Source organism: Choloepus didactylus, chromosome 6 (assembly GCF_015220235.1).
Source record: "Choloepus didactylus isolate mChoDid1 chromosome 6, mChoDid1.pri, whole genome shotgun sequence".
Taxonomy (NCBI): domain Eukaryota; kingdom Metazoa; phylum Chordata; class Mammalia; order Pilosa; family Megalonychidae; genus Choloepus; species Choloepus didactylus.
Genome location: NC_051312.1, coordinates 11449624 through 11469848, shown reverse-complemented (window position 1 = coordinate 11469848; position 20225 = coordinate 11449624). Strand labels below are relative to the sequence as shown.

The window sequence follows — 20225 nt, the reverse complement described above, 5'->3', positions numbered from 1 at the left end:
TGTGGTCCTCAGACAGCCTGATGAGGAAGGAAGTGCCAGCGTTGTGCCCATTTTATGGGTGAGGAAACGGGGGTGTGGCCAGATGAACAGGGTGACTTGCCTGCCATCCCAGAGCTCGTAAAGGAGCAGAGCCAGGCCCAAGCCCAGGTCTGTCTGTCTCAGAGCCTGAATGTTATCTACTGTGCTACATGGTCTGTTTCTGCTTTAGGAAGACCGTGATACATCTTCTCAGGAGAGCTTGAGGATGGGAGTGGGCTCAAGTGGGAGTGGGGAGGGCCATTTGCAATGAGCTGCACTATGACAGTGGTGCCCCAGTGACCCCACCATGCTAATTTCGGGAGTCCCCCAGGTTCTGGCATCTGCTGGGACCATGCCCTGTGCCTGCAAAAATGTGAGAGGATGCTCGTCTCACCTGTCCCAGGTGACAGTGGCTGGGGACCAAGCTGAGGGCTTTGAGGTGGAGGGAGTCCTTACTTGCCCCTTTTTCCAGAAGGTGGTTCTTGAGCCCCAAGGTAGGCCTGCATGCCAGCCCTAGGTCTCACTCAGCAACCTCTGACCCTGGCTCAGGCTAGGTCTGAGATTTTGGAGGCTACAAAAGCAGTGACTAGCACAATGGCCCAGATGGGTTGGGCCTCTCCTATCCCTGGCCCTCCCCTGGCCTTTCCACACTGGCTTGCTGACCTGGGACGAGTCTCTGTCCTTGCTCACATGGTACCCACATCTTCCTAGGCGGCAGTTTGTCCTCCAAGGTTGAAAGAGCAGTCCATTGGTAGTGGGTCAGGCTCCAGAGGCCACACAGGCCCTGGTTCAGATCCGTGAGTTTGGTGAGATGTATGTGTGCCCGAGTTCCTGGAGTGACGTCAGCATGGCAGTGCTGTTCCAGGCTGTCTTGGCACTCCCACCTGTGGGGAGATGGACAGTAAACAAGGAGAGTCCTGATGTGTCCTGCAGGGGTATGTGCTAGGAACAAAATCAGGGCATGGTAGAGAGACACTTGTTCCAGTTTGCTAATGCTGCTCTTTTGCAAAACACCAGAAATGGATTGGCTTTTATAAAGGGGGTTTATTTGGTTACACAGTTACAGTCTGAAGGCCATAAAGTGTCCAAACAAAGGCATCAACACAAGTATACCTTCACAGAAGGAAGGCCAATGGCAGCCGGAAAACCTCTGTTAGCTGGGAAGGCACGTGGCTGGCGTCTGCTGATCCCAGGTTGTGTTGCAGCTCCTCTCTCAGCTCCTGTGCTTTCTTCAAAATGTCTCCCTTGGCTGCAGCACCTCCTTCTGTCTGTGAACACTTTTATAAGATTCCAGTGATTCAGTTAAGATGCACCCTGAATGGGTGGGGTAACACCTCCATGGAAATTATCCAGTCAAAGTTCTCGCCCACAGTTGATTGAGTCACATCTCCATGGAAACCTTCAATCAAAGGATTCCAACCTAATCAACACTAATACGTCTGCCCCCACAAGATTGTGTCAAAGAACATGGCGTTTTGGGGGACATAATACATCCAAACTGGCACAACAGTATTTTTTCTTTTCACCTTTTTTTTTTTGGTCATGGTCATTTTCAAACACAAACAAACGAAGAGAGAATAGCATAATGAATCCCGTTTCCATGACCCACTTTCACAAACATGGCCAATCTTGGTTTATCTTTATCCTTCTAGCCCCACCTCCCCCCTTCTGGATTATTTTAAAGTAAATCCAGAACTTTATATCATTTCATCTGTAAATGTTTCTGTCTGCATCTCTAAGAGATTCAGGCTCCTTTTAGTAAAACATCACATCTTAAAAAAATGTAACAATATTCAACACATGGTGCTGGGAAGACTCACCAAAAATTAGCTCAAAAGGAGCACCAACCTAAATATAAGAGCTGAAACTATAAAACTCTTAGAAGAAAACATAGGGAAATATCTGCAGGATATTAGATTCTTAAACTTTACACCAAAAGCATGAACAACAAAGGAAAAAGTAGATAGATGGAGCGTCATCAGAGGGTTTTACCATGAAAGTTAAAAAGAATGGGAGAAAACATTTGAAAGTCACATATCTGATAAGGGTTTAATATCCAGAGTATGTAAAGAAATCCTACAATTCAACAACAAAAAGACAATACAATTTAAAATGGGCAGAGAACTAGAATAGACATTTCTACAAAGAAGATATACAAATGTACAATAAGTACATGAAAAGATGTTCAACTTCATTAGCTATATTAATCCAGGTTCTCCAGGGAAATAACCAACGGGAGATACATACTTATATATGTAAATATTATGAAATCTGTTATAGGAATTGACTTATGCAACCACGGGGATTGACAAGTCCAAATTCTGTCAGGCAGGGCACAAGTTGGTAACTCCAGTGAAGGTTTCCCTGAATTCCCCAGGAGAAGCTGGCTGGGTGACATGGATATAGAAATTATCCTTTCTGACTGCTGAAAATCATCAGCTCTCCCTTTAAGCCCTTCACCTGATTGCATGAGACTTCTGTCATTGCTGAAGGCAGTCTGCTTTGTTGATTGTAGATGTAATCAGCCATGTATGCAATCAATTGTCTAATGATTTAAATCCACAAAATATCCTCCTGCTACCAATCGAGCCAGAGCTTGTTTGGCCAAGCAACTGGACACCATAACCTGGCCAAGTTGACCCAGAAACATAAACATGACATTAGCCATTAGGGAAATGCAAATCAAAACCACAATGATATACCACTTCACACCTACTAAAACGGCTATTATTTAAAAATTGGAAAACAACGGGCTGGAGAGGATGTGGAGAAATAGGAATACTTGTTCACTGTTAATGGGAATGTAAAATGGGGCCCTGTTGTGGGAAACAGTTTGGCAGTTCCTCAAAAAGTTAAACATTCAACTACCACATGACCCAGCAATCTCGTTTCTAGATATAGACCCCAAAGAACTCAAAGCAGGTACTCAAACATATTTGTCCGCCAATGTTCATTGCAGCATTATTCACACTAGCCAAAAAGTTGGAAGCAACCCCAAAGTCCAGCGGATGAATGGATAAACAAAAGGTGGTATCACATACAATGAAATATTTTTCAGCCCATCGCATAATGAAAAACTTGTCTGGTTCTTTGTCCCCAGTTCCAGGGAGAAGGAATCTCTATAATCTTTGTAATTTCCTATGATAACAGCATCTTTGGTGAGCCCAGGACCACACCTGATAGTTAAGCTAAGAAGAAGTCAGGTTGGGGCCAGCTTCACCTATAGTCTTGGGGTGGGGGCTGGCCACACCATAAACATCAACCTTGTGATTTGGACTTTGAGCCAAGCCTGTCAGCTCCACCTTCCTGACCTCTGGGAGGAGAGGACTGGAGCTCCAGCTCAACCACCTGGGCACCGATTCCACCAGACCTATATAATGAGACCCATCTCAGGTGAGCTTCCATGACAGATAATATACATCACTGTGCCTGGAGAGAGACGCATGCTGACCCCACATGGAGGACACTGACACTTGCTTTGGGACCCTCCCAGGCCAAGCCCTTTGCATCTCTTCTTTTGGCTTCTCATTTGTATCCTTTTACCACAGTAAAACTAAAATCGTAAGTATAGAGCTTTCAGCAAATTCTGTGAATCATTATAGTGAATCATAGGACCGTAGGGGGTGGTGGGGACCCCCAATTTGTAGGCAGTTGGTCAGAAGTGCAGACAGCCTGGCCCCTGATCTTGCAACTGGTGCCCGGAGAGAGACTTGTAGAGGTGTTGGGGTCTGGCCTGACTCCAGCTAGTCGAGTCAGGATTGAATTGCATTCCTGCAGGCTTGGCAGTTGTTGATTGACCTTTTGAGCCCTACAGAAGCTGTTGAAAGTTATCAAAGCTGTATAAGTTTTCGGTACCTTTGTAAGCTGTAGAAAGGAATGAAGTTCTGATACATGCTACAACATGGGTAAACTCCGAAGATACCACACTGAGGGAAATAAGCCAGACACAAAAGGACAGATACTGTTATATGAAATAACTAGAATACGCAAATTCTCAGAGACCGAAAGCTGAGTACAAGTACAAGTTACCAGCGAGAGAAGAAGGGGAAGTTAAGGCATAAAGGGTGAAAAGGGTCTCTGTGTGGGGTGATGGAACATTTCGGTAACGGATGGTGGTGATGGTAGCACAGCATAGTGAATGTGATTAATGCCACTGAATGGTGTGCTTGGGAGGGGTTGAGTTGGGAAATTCTATGTTGTAAATATGTTACCACAATTTGAAAAAGAAAGAGACTAAAGGGACATGACTGTGGTGGTTTGGAGCTGTATGTACCCCAGAAAAACATGTTCTTAAACTTATCCATTCCTGTGGGTATGAACTCATTGTAAGTAGGAACTTTGGATGAGGTTACTTCAATTAAGGTGTGACACAGACCAATAGGTCTGAATCCTATTACTGGAGTTCTTTGGAGTTAAATTAGAATGTAATTAAATAGAAAGCCGTGGGAAGTAAGAAGCTTAAGATCATCTGACCCAGAAGAGAAAGGAACGCCACCATATGCATTGCAATGTGACAGAAGAGCCCAAGACCAAGGATCACTGACAGACAGCCCCAGAAAACCAGTCTTCAGGAAGAAAGCATCGCCTTGGTGATGTCTTGATGTGGACTTTTCTTAGCCTCAGAACTGTGAGCTAATAAATTCCCATTGCTTAAGCCAATCCAATCCATGATACCTGCTTGAGCAGCCAAGGAAACTACAATGACAATTAAAGGCAATACATAATCTTGGATTGGATCTAATAATGCAGGAGAAAATGCCCCAAATGACATCGTATTAGTCAGGGTTCTCCAGAGAAACAGAACCAACAGGTGATAGATTAGTGTGCCTGTTTGGATATTTTATGTCCGCTAGAAAAAGCCATGATCTTTTAATCCAATCTTGTGGGATATTTGGATTAGGTTGTTTCCATGGAGATGTGATTCATCCAATTGTAGGTGATAATTCTGATTAGATTATTTCCAGGGAAGTATGGCCCTGCTCATTCAGCATGGGTCTTGATTAGTTTACTGGAGTCCTTTAAAAATGCTGGCACAGGCCCAGAAGCTTGCTGGCTTAGCTCAGAGATGCTTGGAGTTGTGAACCCCTGAGGTTGGCTGATGCTTAGACATTTTGGAGAACGCCATTTTGAAATGCAGTCTGGGAGCAAGCAGACACCAGCCACGTGCCTTCCCAGCTAACAGGTTTTCTAGACGTCAACGGCCTTCCTCCACTGAAGGTACACTCATGTTTGTGCCTTGGTTTGGACACTTTTATGGCTGTAGAACTGTAAATTTGTAACTTAATAAATCTCCTTTATAAAAACCAATCCATTTCTGGTATTTTGCATAACAGCAGCATTAGCAAACCAGAACAGTTAGATAGATAGTTGATAGATAGATGGGTAGAGAGATAGATAGATGGATAGATAGATAGATAGATAGATAGATAGGAATTGGCTTATGCAACTGTGAGCATTGGCAAGTCCAAATTCCATAGGGCAAGCCGCAAGTTGGAAATTCCGATGCAGATGAAGTTGAATTCTCCAGGAGAAGCTGATTGGCTAAAGTAGAGGCAGAAATTCTTCTTTCTGACCTCTGAAATCCTCAGTTCTAGCTTTAAACCTCCAACTGATTGGATGAGCGCAATCTCCTTTGTTGATATAGATGCAATCAGTCTGAGATTTAATCAACTGACTATAGCTGCAAATCCATCTATGAAATACCAATCACTGTAACAATCAGACAATGCTTATTTGATCAAATAACTGGACACCATAATCAAGCTAAGTTGACATATGAAATTAACCATCACAGACATTATTGGGATAATTAGGAAAACTGGAATATGGACTGTGAATTTATATCAGTGTCAAGTTTCTTGAACTTGATAGCTGTACTTAAGGTGGTTACATAGTGAGTGTCCCTGTTCTCAGGAAATGTATATGGAAGTGTTAAGTGTTAGAGGATGAGCATGATGTATGCAACCTACTCTCAGGTGTTCAGAAGATAGATAGATAGATACATAGACAGATAGAATGATATAACAAATGTGGCAAAATACTAATAATTGGAAAATTTGGGTACTTGGGTAGGTGTGGGGGGGTGTACATTGGAGTTCTATGTATTGTTTCTATATTATTTTTGCAACTCTCCTGTAGATTTGAAATTATTACAAAATAAAAAGTTTCAAAAAACAATAATTCCTTAATATCATATCTCATATCCAGTCGGTGTTCGCAATCCCCAGTTGGTCCAAAATACCTTTTTTTACAGCTGGTTTGTTTGAATCAGGATCTAAGTTAGGTCCACGCATTGCCATTTGGTTGACATGTTTCCTCATTTTTTTTTCCTTGTTTCTTTATTCTTTTTTAAGAACTGGGTCATTCTGTAGAAAGAATTTCCTACATCCTGGAATCGTGGATTCAGCTGATTCCACCCCCACGGTGTCATTTAACATTCATCCTTCCAGGGCTGCAATTTTGAGACAGGAGTTGGAGAGGGGATTTTTTTTTTTTTCGGGAGACATCTAAGCAGAGACACCGCCCGTAAAGTGAAGCAACAAACCCTGCAGTTAAGCAGAGAAAGGGAGTACCAGGTCAAGAAAACGGCAAGCGCGAAAGCCCTGAGACTTTCATCCCCCCCGGGAGTCACTAAGGTTCACTGCGACGTGCCAGGCACTGAGGACATCCCTGCTCTCCACGGTGCTGGCCCGCTGAGGGTCAGCATCCTCTGGGAGGCTCCCGGCAGCCACTCCAGCCCCCTGCACCCCCGCTCAGCTGAGCTGGTGCACACCAGATATGCACCGGCTGTTTGTGCTCATCCCCTTTAGCTGCATCTGAAGGGAGGAGGGTACCAACAGAAAGGGGGAACCTGGGATCCTGGAGCCAGAGGGGCATACAGGGGACAGGGCTGTTGCCCACCCTCCCTGGGGAGGGGACCCCCAGGCACTGTCCTCCCTGGACAGGATGGCAAGTGAAGGTGGGGGGGTCCGCTGTGGGCACTCTGCCTGGCGTCTCCTGGAGCGACTGCACAGCTTTGGGTACATGGGGACATCAACTTGGTGAGTCGCCCCCCTGCCTGCCCCCCACCCCCCACCTCCAGGAAGTCAGTTAGCACCCTGAATATGAGCCGATACCAGTTCCCCTCTGCTGGCTCTGAATCTGTGGCTGCTGTGGGCCCATCCGACATCCCCACTAGACAGGAACCCCTTGTGGCCAGTCTCCTTCACCCCACCACAGGCAGCTCCTGTTTCCACAACCCCTTCCTTGCAGTGCTTTGCTCATCCTTTGAGCCCACTCAGCATCACCTCCTCTAGGAAGCCTGCCTTGCTGCTCTCTGCAGTCCCCATGCTCCCCTGGGCCCCTGGATGGGCTTAACTTACCAGCCCTGATCCTCAGCTCTTGGTATTCCCCTGTGAGCTGCACGGTTCTGCTTTCTCCTTTGTCCTCACAGGACCTCTGCCAGGAACCGTGATAGAAGGGCCCACCACCCAGGATGCACAGCCTTCTCAGCGGTGGGAGCAGCAGAACCCTGCCCGTGAATAGTGCCTGAGTGTGGGTTGGTCCAAAGGGCATCTCCTCCCAGGAGAACACCCCAAGTGTCAGAAGGTGGCCAGCCCTGCCCAATGCCCCTTCCCCCTCCACAGGCATTTGGACCTTCCTACAACACAGGAGGCTCATAGGAGCAAGTCAGGCATGGACACCATCTCCTCCGTCACAGGCATAGTGCCAGCATCACGGGCAAGGAAAGAGGGAGAAGGATGCTGTTGCTGAGTGAGGGTTTTAGAGATGGAAGACCCTATTGAGAGTGAACAGTCCAGTCCCATTGCCTTGTACAGAAAAGGAGCCTGAGGTCCCAAGAGGGGAAGGGAGTTACCTAAGTCACATGGCCCGTATGACAGCGCTGGGACCAGAAGCAGCTCTCTTACTTCTGATCCATTGTTGTTCTTCTGGGAAGCAGGGAGGATACAGGTGGGAGATGGAAAAGAAGGCTCACAGAGGCTGGGGGGTCTACACCTCATAATGATGACAGCCCCCACAAAGCACAGGCCATGTCCCAGGCTCCATCAGGCCTGTTTCACATATTAACTCATTAGATCCTCACAAAGCAGCCCCCCATGGCAGGCACTATCATTGTCCCCATTTAACAGATGGGGAAACTAAGGTGCAGAGAGATTAAAGAGCAGAACTAGGAATCCAACCCAGGCAGCCTGGCTGCTGCGTCCCGGTGTTCGCCCCACTCACCACCATGCCCTGCCTCCCCCAGCTTGGTTCTCACCCTCTTCCCACTCCCATGCACAAGAGACTGGACTTCCCTAAGCTTCAGTTTCCTCATTAGTAAACTAGGGAAAATCCCAGTGCCTCTCCACTCATGGATTGGGAATTAAAAGTAATACTGCTCACCCAGGACCCAGCTGTCAGCACGCGTTAGCCAAAACAAATCAAGGGGAGCTGGCCCCCAAGGTCCTGCCCTTGCGTAGCGTGCGTCCTAGTGAAGGTTGGGATGGCTGGGGCATAAGAAGCATGCTCTTTTTCATCAGTTCTAAGAATCACATTTTTTAATTTTCTTTTTTTTATTGTGGTAACATATATATAGCATAAAATTTGCCATTTTAGCCATTTTTAATTGTACAATTAATGGCATTAATTAACATTTACAATGTTGTTCTACAACATCATCACCCAAAACAGAAACTCTGTACCTACTAAGCAATAATTCCCCATTTCCCCCCACTATGGCAACGTCTAATCTACTTTCTGCCTCTATCAACTTGCTTATTCAAGATATTTCATACAGGCGGAATCGTCCAATACCGTCTTATACTCCATGATATGCTAAACTCTGAAACACAGGATATGTTGAATCATGGGAATAAAGTGCATGATGGAAATTCAGAGACGCAAGAGAAAAACAAAGCATAGGACTGTACAACACAAACAGCGAACCCTAATGCAAACCATGGACTATCGTTAATAGTGCAATTTTAGAAACGTTCTTTCATCAATTGTAACAAGCATCACACTAATGCAAGGTGTTAATAATAGAGTAGTACATGGGAACTCTGTATTTTATGCATGATTGTTCTGTAAACCTACAACTTCTCTAGTAAAAAATTAAAAAATAGTTTAAAAGAAGAAAAAAATGAAAAAGAGAAGAAAGATAGGGTAGAGCTTTACGAGATGGGAGGGGCTCTGGCAGGGCAGAGGGCATGAGGGGATCTTGCCTAATCCCAGGCCTCTGATCAGAGGCAATTCCAGACTGTTCCCCACCCCGCACCCCGGAATGGTGGGTCCGCCTGGAATGAGCCTGCTCTCTGGCTCCACTGGTTGGAAGGAGAAAGAAGAGGAAGCTTTGCAGTGTTCCAGAAGGGTGAGAATAGGGATGACTTCTCTTCCAGCACCTTGCCTCCCCCCAGCTTCTTTCCTCTACTTGCCCATGCTGGGAGAGAGCTACCCTAAGGTCCCCTGTGCCTGCTGGTGCTGGGAATCCCATAATCCCTGCCTTTCCCGACCCCAGGGGACATCGCTGGGCTCCCCGGAGGGCTGGTCCTATTGGTTGATGTGGTGGGTTGAATAAAGTCCCCCCAAATTCACATCTACAGGGAACCTCAGAATGTGACCTTACTTGTAAATACGGTCTTTGCAGAGGTAATCAGGTAAGATGAGGTCATACTCTTTTAGGGGGGCCCTAAACTTTATATGACGAGGAGAGGACACACAGACTAACAGAGGGACAAGTAGCCACGCGAAGAGGAGGAAGCAGGGGCTGAAGTGAGGTTGCCACAAGCCACAGAGGGCCTGGGGCCACGAGTAGCTGGAAGAGGCAACACAGGATTCTTCCCTAGAACCTTCGGGAAGAGTGCGGGCCTGCTGACACCTTATTTCAGACTTCAGGCCTCCAGAATTACATGAGACTACATTTCAATTGTTTTGAACCATGCAGATGTTGGTACTTTGTTACAGCAGCCCAGGGAAATGAAGAGGTAGTCTCTACCCGTTCTGCTACATGCCTCTGCTTTCATGGTTGGTGTTTGTTCGTTTGATTTGTTCCAGCTGGAAAGCTTGGAATCATCCTTAAATCCTGTCTCACATACCCCTGAACCCCATCCATCAAGAACTCCTTTTGGCTACAACTTTCAAATATATCCTGAGCCTGCCTCCTTCTCGCGACTTCCATTGCTCCCGCCCTGTCCAAGCCACTGTTACCTGTCACTTGAATTATTGCAAAAGCCTCTTTCCCAGCTTCTAGACTTCTGTTTCTGCCCTTCACTCTCTTCTCAACCCAGAAGCCTGACAGATCATGTCACTCCAGCCACTCTCTGTCTCACTTCCAGGGACAGACAAAGCTACGGCCACCAGGCCTGGTCCCCCATCTCCTCTGCCCTCACCCCCTCCTATACACCCCTACGCACACTCTGCTCCAGTCTCATTGGCGTTTTCCCTCAAACAGGCCAGGCACATGCTTGCCCCAGGGCCTTTGCACTGGCCAGTCCCTGTGTCTGGAATGCTCTTCCCCCCCCAGTTATCCTCAGGGCTCACCCCCTCACCTCCTTCAAGTCTTTTTCAAATGTCACCTCAATGAGGCCTATGATGACCACCTTAATACTGCAACCTGTTCTGCGCCCCCTCACTCCTGCAACCCTTAGCTGGCTCTATTTTATTCCCATAGTAATACCTACTATTATGTTTGTTGTCTGTCTCCCCCCACTAAAATGTAAGCTCCCACATGGGGCACTGGGATTGGAGGCCACATATAGAACTTACTATCTTTGGTCTCCCACCGATGAACATAGGGTTTTGCCCTTAGCAGATACTGGATTAGACTCACCCTAATTTATGGGAAATGGCCTGAACTGAGGGCCCTATGCTAACCACTGTCAGATATGGGGGCCAAAGTATTAAAGCAATACAACTAAAAAACAAATATTAACACAGATTGGCCAATTACCACCTCAAAGGTATACAGTGTACATATCTCCTATTCTAGAATATATATTTGAGTTGATATTTTGCAAAATATCATTTTGCAAACCACTGTAGGTAAATTCTGTCTCTGGTGCCAGGTGGTCAGAACTGTTCATGTCTCCCAATGGTGTTAGTCTCCCTGGAAACATGGGACATGACTCCCAGGGATGAGCCTGGCCCTGGCATCATGGGATTGAGAATGCCATCGTGACCAAAAGGGAGAAAAGAAACTAAACAAAATAATGCTTCAGTGGCTCAGAGATCTCAAATAGAGTCAAGAGGCCAATCTGGATGTTATTCTTACACATTATGTAGATACTCCTTTTTAGTTTATAGTATATTAGAACAGATGGAAGGAAGTCCATTGAAGGAAATCCAGAAGACTTGGTTCTTGATGATAAATGTATAACTATATTGCTTTTATCATGGGACTGTGTGATCGTGAAAATCTGGTGACTGACACTCCCTTTAACCAGTGTATAGGCAGATGAGCAATAAAATAATGACAAAAATATATAATGGGGGAAGGAAAAGGGATATGGGATGGTTTGAGTGTTCTGTTTTCTTTTTTCTTTCTTTTTTCCTTTATTTTTTTTTAATCATCATTTTATTGAGATATATTCACATACCACGCAGTCATACAAAACAAATTGTACTTTCGATTGTTTACAGTACCATTACATAGTTGTACATTCATCACCTAAATCAATCCCTGACACCTTCATTAGCACACACACAAAAATAACAAGAATAATAATTAGAGTGAAAAAGAACAATTGAAGTAAAAAAGAACACTGGGTACCTTTGTCTGTTTGTTTCCTTCCCCTACTTTTCTACTCATCCATCCATAAACTAGACAAAGTGGAGTTTGGTCCTTATGGCTTTCCCAATCCCCTTGTCACCCCTCATAAGCTACATTTTTATACAACTGTCTTCGAGATTCATGGGTTCTGGGTTGTAGTTTAATAGTTTCAGGTATCCACCACCAGCTACCCCAATTCTTTAGAACCTAAAAAAGGTTGTCTAAAGTGTGTGTAAGAGTGCCCACCAGAGTGATCTCTCGGCTCGTTTGGAATCTCTCTGCCGCTGAAGCTTATTTAATTTCCTTTCGCATCCCCCTTTTGGTCAAGAAGATGTTCTCCATCCCACGATGCCGGGTCTACATTCCTCTCCGGGAGTCATATTCCACGTTGCCAGGGAGATTCACTCCCCTGGGTGTCTGGTCCCACGTAGGGGGGAGGGCAGTGATTTCACCTTTCAAGTTGGCTTAGCCAGAGAGAGAGGGCCACATCTGAGCAACAAAGAGGCATTCAGGAGGAGACTCTTAGGCACAAATATAGGGAGGCCTAGCCTCTCCTTTGCAGCAACCGTCTTCCCAAGGGTAAAACTTATAGTAGAGGGCTAAACCCATCAAACCACCAGTCCCCTATGTCTGTGGTCATGTTAGCAACCATGGAGGTGGGGTAGGCGAATACCCCTGCATTCTCCACAGGCTCCTCAAGGGGGCACTACATCTTTTTTTTTTTTTTCCTTGTTTGTCTTTTATCTTTTTTTTTTTTTTTTAACTTTCCCTTCTTTTTTAAATCAACTGTATGAAAAAAAAAAGTTAAAAAGAAAACAAACATACAATAAAAGAACATTTCAAAGAGACCATAACAAGGGAGTAAGAAAAAGACAACTAACCTAAGATAACTGCTTAACTTCCAACATGTTCCTACTTTACCCCAAGAAAGTTACCTAATATAGCAACATTTCAGTGAACTTGTTCCTACTACATCCATCAGAAATTAACAGACCATAGTCATTTCTGGGCATCCCCAGAACATTAAATAGCTTATCTGTTCTTCTTGGATTATTGTTCCCCCTTCCTTAATTGCTCTCTACTGCTAGTTCCCCTACATTCTACATTATAAACCATTTGTTTTACATTTTTCAAAGTTCACATTAGTGGTAGCATATAATATTTCTCTTTTGTGCCTGGCTTATTTCGCTCAGCATTATGTCTTCAAGGTTCATCCATGTTGTCATATGTTTCACCAGATCGTTCCTTCTTACTGCCGCGTAGTATTCCATCGTGTGTATATACCACATTTTATTTATCCACTCATCTGTTGAAGGACGTTTGGGTTGTTTCCATCTCTTGGCAATTGTGAATAATGCTGCTATGAACATTGGCGTGCAGATATCTGTTCGTGTCACTGCTTTCCGATCTTCCGGGTATATACCGAGAAGTGCAATCGCTGAATCGAATGGTAGCTCTATATCTAGTTTTCTAAGGAACTGCCAGACTGACTTCCAGAGTGGCTGAACCATTATACAGTCCCACCAACAATGAATAAGAGTTCCAATTTCTCCACATCCCCTCCAGCATTTGTAGTTTCCTGTTTGTTTAATGGCAGCCATTCTAACCGGTGTTAGATGGTATCTCATTGTGGTCTTAATTTGCATCTCTCTAATAGCTAGTGAAGCTGAATATTTTTTCATGTGTTTCTTGGCCATTTGTATTTCCTCTTCAGAGAACTGTCTTTTCATATCTTTTGCCCATTTTATAATTGGGCTGTCTGTACTATTGTCATTGAGTTGTAGGATTTCTTTGTATATGCAAGATATCAGTCTTTTGTCAGATACATGGTTTCCAAAAATTTTTCCCATTGAGTTGGCTGCCTCTTTACCTTTTTGAGAAATTCCTTTGAGGTGCAGAAACTTCTAAGCTTGAGGAGTTCCCATTTATCTATTTTCTCTTTTGTTGCTTGTGCTTTGGGTGTAAAGTCTAGGAAGTGGCCTCCTAATACAAGGTCTTGAAGATGTTTTCCTACATTATCTTCTAGGAGTTTTATGGTACTTTCTTTTATATTGAGATCTTTGGTCCATTTTGAGTTAATTTTTGTGTAGGGGGTGAGGTAGGGGTCCTCTTTCATTCTTTTGGCTATGGATATCCAACTCTCCCAGCCCCATTTGTTGAAAAGACCATTATGGCTCAGTTCGGTGACTTTGGGGGCCTTATCAAAGATCAGTCGGCCATAGATCTGAGGGTCTATCTCCGAATTCTCAATTCGATTCCATTGATCTATATGTCTATCTTTGTGCCAGTACCATGCTGTTTTGGCAACTGTGGCTTTATAATAAGCTTCAAAGTCAGGGAGTGTAAGTCCTCCCACTTCGTTTTTCTTTTTTAGAGTGTCTTTAGCAATTCGAGGCATCTTCCCTTTCCAAATAAATTTGATAACTAGCTTTTCCAAGTCTGCAAAGTAGGTTGTTGGAATTTTGATTGGGATTGCATTGAATCTGTAGATGAGTTTGGGTAGAATTGACATCTTAATGACATTTAGCCTTCCTATCCATGAACATGGAATATTTTTCCATCTTTTAAGGTCCCCTTCTATTTCTTTTAGTAGAGTTATGTAGTTTTCTTTGTATAGGTCTTTTACATCTTTGGTTAAGTTGATTCCTAGGTACTTGATTTTTTTAGTTGCTATTGAAAATGGTATCTTTTTCTTGAGTGTCTCTTCAGTTTGTTCATTTCTAGCATATAGAAACATTACTGACTTATGTGCATTAATCTTGTATCCCGCTACTTTGCTAAATTTGTTTATTAGCTCTAGTAGGTGTATCATTGATTTCTCAGGGTTTTCTAGATATAAGATCATATCATCTGCAAACAATGACAGTTTTACTTCTTCTTTTCCAATTTGGATGCCTTTTATTTCTTTGTCTTGCCGGATTGCCCTGGCTAGCACTTCCAGCACAATGTTGAATAACAGTGGTGACAGCGGGCATCCTTGTCTTGTTCCTGATCTTAGAGGGAAGGCTTTCAGTCTCTCACCATTGAGTACTATGCTGGCTGTGGGTTTTTCATATATGCTCTTTATCATGTTGAGGAAGTTTCCTTCAATTCCTACCTTTTGAAGTGTTTTTATCAAAAAGGGATGTTGGATTTTGTCAAATGCTTTTTCAGCATCTATTGAGATGATCAATTGATTTTTCCCTTTCGAGTTTTTAATGTGTTGTAATACATTGATTGTTTTTCTGATGTTGAACCATCCTTGCATGCCTGGAATGAACCCCACTTGGTCATGGTGTATGATTTTTTTAATGTGTCTTTGGATTCGATTTGCAAGTATTTTGTTGAGGATTTTTGCATCTATATTCATTAGGGAGATTGGCCGGTAGTTTTCCTTTTTTGTAGCATCTTTGCCTGGTTTTGGTACTAGATTGATGTTAGCTTCATAAAATGAGTTAGGTAGTGTTCCATTTTTTTCAATGTTTTGAAAGAGTTTGAGTAAGATTGGTGTCAGTTCTTTCTGGAAAGTTTGGTAGAATTCCCCTGTGAAGCCATCTGGCCCTGGGCATTTATTTGTGGGAAGATTTTTGATGACTGATTGGATCTCTTTGCTTGTGATGGGTTGGTTGAGGTCTTCTATTTCTTCTCTGGTCAGTCTAGGTTGTTCATATGTTTCCAGGAAATTGTCCATTTCTTCTACATTATCCAGTTTGTTGCCATACAGTTGTTCATAATATCCTCTTATAATTTTTTTAATTTCTTCAGGATCTGCAGTTATGTCACCTTTTTCATTCATTATTTTGTTTATATGGGTCTTCTCTCTTTTTGATTTTGTCAGTCTAGCTAGGGGCTTGTCAATCTTGTTGATCTTCTCAAAGAACCAACTTTTGGTGATATTTATCCTCTCTATTGTTTTTTTTGTTCTCGATGTCATTTATTTCTGCTTTAATCCTTGTGATTTCTTTCTTCTACTTGGTTTAGGATTGGTTTGCTGTTCATTTTCTAGCTTCTTCAGTTGATCCATTAGTTCTTTGATTTTGGCTCTTTCTTCCTTTTTAATATATGCGTTTAGTGCTATAAATTTCCCCCTTAGCACTGCTTTTGCTGCATCCCATAGGTTTTGGTATGTTGTGTTCTCATTTTCATTCGTCTCTATATATTTAGCAATTTCTCTTGCTATTTCTTCTTTAACCCACTGATTGTTTAGGAGTGTGTTGTTTAACCTCCAGGTATTTGTAAATTTTCTAAGTCTCTGATGGTTATTGGCTTCTAATTGTATTCCATTGTGGTCAGAGAATGTGCTTTGAATAATTTCAATCTTTTTAAATTTATTGAGGCTTGTTTTATGTCCCAGCATATGATCTATTCTGGAGAAAGTTCCGTGAGCACTAGAAAAGTATGTGTATCCTGGTGATTTGGGATGTAATGTCCTGTAGATGTCTGTTAAATCTAATTCATTTATCAGATTGTTTAGGTTTTCAATTTCCTTATTGGTCTTCTGTCTGGTTGATCTATCTATAGGAGAGAGTGATGTGTTGAAGTCTCCCACAATTATTGTGGAAACATCAATTGCTTCCTTTAGTTTTGCCAGTGTTTCTCTCATGTATTTTGTGGCACCTTGATTGGGTGCATAGACATTTACGATTGTTATTTCTTCTTGCTGAATTGCCCCTTTTATTAGTATGTAGTGGCCTTCTTTGTCTCTCAAAACATCCCTGCATTTGAAGTCTATTTTATCTGAGATTAATATTGCTACACCTGCTTTCTTTTGGCTGTAGCTTGCATGAAATATTTTTTTTCCATCCTTTCACTTTCAGTTTCTTTGTGTCCCTGTGTCTAAGATGAGTCTCTTGTATACAACATATTGATGGTTCATTTTTTTTGATCCATTCTGCGAATCTATATCTTTTAATTGGGGAGTTTAATCCATTTACATTCAACGTTAAAACCGTGAAGGCATTTCTTGAATCGGCCATCTTATCCTTTGGTTTATGTTTGCCATATTTTTCCCTCTCTCTATTAATATCCTTTATTGTACCCATACCGAATCTCTTTAGTACTGAACCTTTCTCCAAGTCTCTCTGTCCTGTCTTTGTTTCTCTGTCTGTAGGGCTCCCTTTAGTATCTCCAGTAGGGCAGGTCTCTTGTTAGCAAATTCTCTCAGCATTTCTTTGTCTGTGAAAAATTTAAGCTCTCCCTCAAATTTGAAGGAGAGCTTTGCTGGACAAAGTATTCTTGGCTGGAAATTCCTCTCTCTCAGAATTTTAAATATATCGTGCCACTGTCTTCTCGCCTCCATGGTGGCTGCTGAGTAGTCACTACTTAGTCTTATGCTGTTTCCTTTGTATGTGGTGAATTGCTTTTCTCTTGCTACTTTCAGAACTTGCTCCTTCTCTTCTGTGTTTGACAGTGTGATCAGTATATGTCTCGGAGTGGGTTTTTTTTTGGATTTATTCTATTTGGAGTTCGCTGAGCATTTATGATTTGTGTATTTATGTTGTTTAGAAGATTTGGGAAGTTTTCCCCAACAATTTCTTTGAATACTCTTCCTAGACCTTTACCCTTTTCTTCCCCTTCTGGGACACCAATGAGTCTTATATTCGGACGTTTCATATTATCTATCATATCCCTGAGGTCCATTTCGATTTTTTCAATTTTTTTCCCCATTCTTTCTTTTATGCTTTCATTTTCCATTCTGTCATCTTCCAGGTCACTGATTCGTTGTTCAGCTTCCTCTAGTCTTGTACTATGAGTGTCCAGAATCTTTTTAATTTGGTCAACAGTTTCTTTAATTTCCATAAGATCATCCATTTTTTTATTTAGTCTTGCAATGTCTTCTTTATGCTCTTCTAGGGTCTTCTTGATTTCCTTCATATCCCGTACTATGGTCTCATTGTTCATCTTTAGTTCTTTGAGTAGCTGCTCTAGGTGCTGTGTCTCTTCTGAAATTTTGATTTGGGTGCTTGGCCTTGGGTTATCCATATCGTCTGGTTTTTTCATATGCTTTATAATTTTCTGTTGTTTTTGGCCTCGTGGCATTTGCTGAACTTGATAGGGTTCTTTTAGGGTTTGTAGACCTATTGAAGTCCTTATCTCTAATTTATCAGATCTACAGCTTCGTGGAGTACACTTTCTCTAACTAACCAGCAGGTGGCGTCCACGAGCCACCTGTTCTCCACAAGCCAGTTCTCCCCTGCTTAGCCTTTTTGGTGAGTGGGGGAGTGAGTCTTGTGGGGCCCAATTGGTGTACCAAGCTTGCGTGTGTAGTTGGTGTTGCCTGCCCTGTATGTGGGGCGTGTTTCTGGGCAGTCGGGGAGGGGGGGGGGGCCCCTAACAATCAAATCTCCCTGATGATCCTAGAGTTTTAAAGCTGCTGCAATAGTCTAATCCTTCAGTTCAGTCCTGCCACAGTTTGTCTCTGCCACTGACCCACAAGTCTTTGGTATTGGCGTATGACTCCTGAGACTTGCAAGTGGGCCCCTCTTCCAGGCCGTGCACCCCGGGTCCTCTGTTGAGGGATGACTGTGCTATGTCACAGGTGAGTGCCGTCCCCCCAGGGCAGTTCTGGGCTGCTGGGCTGTGTAGGGAGGCTCCCAGTCTGCTCAAATGATGGCTGCATGGGGCTTTGTTAATTCACACTGCTCCACCTTCCCAGCTCTGGGACATTCAGCTGAGGTTGCAGGGAAGGCTAATGTCCACGCCCAGTTTTGTGGTGTGTGCCTGTTATTTGAAGCACTTCCGTCACACTGGGTTGTCTGGGGCAGCTCTGGGCTATGGCGCTGGCGATGGGCAGGAGTGTTTCCTGTCCACCAGGATGGTGGTTGTGAGCGGACACCCCCCTTTTCTTGGGAAGTTGTGTTGTTTAGTGAATTTTCTCAGCCACTGGATTATTGCCTTTTGTCTCAGAGCTCTCTTAGTTCTGCTCTTGACTTGACGTGCCCAAATTGCAATTCTTTGAAGCTTTCTGTATTGGGCTTCTTAGAGTAATTGTTTTAGAAAAAGAAAAAAGGATTTAAAAAAAACAAACAAAAAAAAAACAACAGCCCTCCTCAGAGATCTAATGGGTTATTGAAATGCTAATAGACAAAGCAACCAGGGCCATTAAGGAAAGGTCCACAGGGCAGAGAGATCAGCTTTTCTTCGGGATTTGCATATGCGCCTCAAGGCCTGAGCTCCGCCCTTCCCCTTTCTGTGTTCACCAGAACTCCAAAAATCCTCTGCTTTTATTTTGGAGTTTTTCGTGTTGTTTTTTTTCTATGCCTGTCTCCTCTCTGCTGGGCTGGCTGCTCTCAGAGTCTCTGGTGTCTGGTCTCAGTCTATCTATGGTTGGAGTATGGATCAGTAGAATGAGTTTCCGATAAGAGCAGCCACTGCAGTTCTCCCTTCTCCTTCCCGGAGCTGACAGCCCCTCCTCCCCCGGGACTGAGCCTGGCAGGGAGGGGCGCGGGTCCCCTGGCCGCAAAAACTTACAGATTTCGCTGATCTCAGCAGTTCCACGTTTTCATGAGTGTTGTATGAAGTATGCCCAAAGACAGATTGCTCTGTGGTGTCCGGTCCACGCAGTTCCTGGCTTTTTACCTACTTTCCTGGAGGAGTAACTAAAACTTACAGCTCACCAGTCTGCCATCTTGCCCTTTTCTCCTTTATTTTTGAGTAATGAAAATGTTTGAATATTGATTGTGGCATTGAATGAACAACTATACAATGATACTGTTAGCCATTGATTGTGTTCTTTGGATGGGTTATATGGTATGTGAGTATATCTCAATAAAATTGCATTAAAAAAAAAAGAAAAAAAATGTAAGCTTCCCAAGGGCAGAGATCGTTGTTCATTTTGTTCAGTGATATACCTGAAGAGCCTAGAACAGCACCTTGCACAGGGCAGGTGCTCAATAGAGATGTGTAGGTTAAATGAATTGATTTGCAAATTAGAGAGGGGTTAAATGTGTGGCCATAATTAATCTTTGAGCAGAGCTAGTGGGATGGGTTCAGGGATTTGAGAAGGTATTGTTTGAACTAGCTCTTGAACTGCATCTGAAAGCTGGGATGGGTGACAGGCAATCCAGGTGGAGAGATAGCCCGAACAAAGTCATGGAGGCACAAAAGCAGGGGGCAGGAGTAAGGGAGAAGTGTCAATCAGTGGTACCCAGTGGAGAGGAGCAGGGTAAGGTGAGGCCAGATTGCACAAAACTTGGAAGGCAGAGTAAACGTTTTATCCTACAGCCAGGACCAGCCATGTAATTTGCGGGACACAGGGCAAAATGAAAATGCAGGACACCCTTGTTAAAAATTTTCAAGACAGCAACAGCAGAGCTTAGTTTAACCAAGCGCAGGGCCCTTCCGAGCCTGCACAGGTCACACGCCCAGGTGATGGCCTTCAAGTCGGACAGAGATGAATTGGAGCTGGACTTTAGGAAGATTATTTTGGCATGTCTGGTGACGTCGCTTGGAGGGAGTCAGAATTAATTCTAGGCTGGAGACT

The 20225-nt window shown here is 43.6% G+C and overlaps 1 long non-coding RNA gene across 1 annotated transcript in view; it reads right to left on the bottom strand.

Annotated features, from left to right (window-relative positions):
• The window catches only part of LOC119535795, a 30533-nt gene that overhangs the window by 7589 nt on the left and 2719 nt on the right, over window positions 1-20225 (bottom strand). Inside the window, exon 2 of the long non-coding RNA XR_005217298.1 lies at window positions 682-902. This is a non-coding gene — a long non-coding RNA (uncharacterized LOC119535795). The remainder of the gene's footprint in view (window positions 1-681; window positions 903-20225) is intronic.